The sequence below is a fragment of the Bos grunniens genome, chromosome 3 (genome assembly GCF_055505025.1).
Source record: "Bos grunniens cultivar Pamir isolate PY7600 chromosome 3, Bosgru_T2T1.0, whole genome shotgun sequence".
Classification (NCBI taxonomy): Eukaryota; Metazoa; Chordata; class Mammalia; order Artiodactyla; family Bovidae; genus Bos; species Bos grunniens.
In genome coordinates this window covers 7,654,726-7,656,743 of record NC_141167.1, presented here as the reverse complement: position 1 = coordinate 7,656,743, position 2,018 = coordinate 7,654,726, and positions in this window count along the sequence as shown.

Here is a 2,018-nt window from a genome sequence, read left to right as displayed (position 1 = left end):
TTGCTTTTTTTTTTTCCCAAGTAACTGTCATGTATTTGCTTCCCTGGCAGCTCAGATGGTAAAGACTGCCTGCAATGTGAGAGAACTGGGTTTGATCCTTGGGTTGGGAAGACCCCCTGGAGAAGGGAATGGCAAACCACTCTAGTATTCTTGCCTGCCTGGAGAATCCCAAGGGCAAATGAGCCTGGTGAGCTACAGTTCATGGGGTCACAAAGGGTGGGACATGACTGAGCAGCTAACACTATCTATCACCATGTGTTTAGAGGAGAAGCTAATGTCATGAGGATGGTTCACTCAGTGTGTGTCTCTTCCCATGGGCTTGCTGAGCCCCAAAGGAAGGTGACACTTGGAGGCCACCTGGGCTGAGCTCGCGCGTGTGGCTGTGCTCAAGCAGGGGGAGGGCTGAACCATTCCCACGTGCACGCTGACAGCACAAATCAGAGCGTTTCTGGTGCCGGAGACACGACCTGACATACTCCTGCCTCAGGGTCCGAGACTACTGCTAGGCAAGGACTGGACATTTCCGGTGTAGTGTTGGTTTAAAACTACAGCACGCTGGTTGCAAAGAAGCCTGGCTCCAGGAAAGGCACCAAACTGGGGCCTCTTTCTAAGTAAGCAGCTTGTGGGACAAAGACCTCAGTCCCTTGGGTTCTTTCTTGGTGATTCCTGTGTTGGCAGAAAGCTCACTTTGCTCAGCAGGCAAGAGAGCTCACTAGCTCTTGGCAGCAATGGGGACTTCATGAAAGATGGGGGCTGAGTGTGGGACCCGTGTGTTCCGCTCGCTCGCCAAGTCTGTTCCTGAGAACAAAGTGACCTCGTGGCTTTGCTTTGGCATGGCCCTGTCCTCAACCGCGGGTGGAGGGGTGTGGCCACCACTAGCCTCCCTCCCAGCTCTGACCTCTGCGGGAACCCGGTACAAGACCAACCCGTCAGTCAAACATCATTGTGCCACTTCCACACACATTGTGAAATAGATATTTCAGGATACCCCTATCTCGAGATCTTAATTAAATCACATCTGTGTGTGTGAGATCAGTTGCTCAGTCGTGTCCGACTCTTTGCAACCCCATGGACTGTAGCCCTCCAGGCTCCTCTGTCCACAGAATTTTTTAGGCAAGAATTATGGAGTATTCTTGGCAATCTCAGGTACACAGGTTTGACTCCTGGGTCTGGAAGATCCCCTGAAAAATAAAATGGCAACCCACTTCAGTATTCTTGCCTGGGAAATCCCATGGACAGAGGAGCCTTGTGGGCTACAGTCCACGGGCTTGCAAAGAGTTGGACATGACTGAGCACGCGCGTGCACGCACACACACACACACACACACACACACACACACACAGTTTGGTGAATAAAGTAGTTGCTCAGTCATGTCTGCCTCTTTGCAGCCCCATGGACTATAACAGTCCGTGGAATTCTCCAGGCCAGAATACTGGAGTGGGTAGCCTTTCCCTTCTCCAGGGGACCTTCCCAACCCCGGGATCAAGCCCAGGCCTCCCACACTGGGGGCGGATTCTTTACCAGTTGAGCCATAAGAGAAGCCTGAATAAAGCAGAGGAGAAAGGAAAGAAAATCAAGCCATCTCTCTAGGCTCCCCAAAGCACTAGGTGGCAGAATTTGCTCAGCACAGCTCTGCGGGCCACCAGCTGGGACTGGCTTGGTGTTGTTGCCCGGGCCCCGTAACTAGGTCACAGTTAAATTGGGAAACGTGTGTTGTCCTGTGGACAGAAGCTCAGGGGCTGTTGCTGCTTCTTCAAAGGCAGGGCTGTGCATGGCCGGCAGCTGCTGCAGGCGGCCTGCTGTCCCCTTTCCTTCCTATTTTCTCTGCTCTGCTGTGCCATGAGGGTTCTCGTTCTCTCTCCTTCTCTCTCCTTCGTCTCCTGCTGGGCCAGGACCTGCTGGGACGTCACCCAGTTCAACACTGGTGGCTCAGATGGTGTGGTTCCTGCCTCCCATTCCAATCTACGCACACTCTGCTTTAAAACAGCTTTTGTGGTAGCAGAATCCACATTTTCAA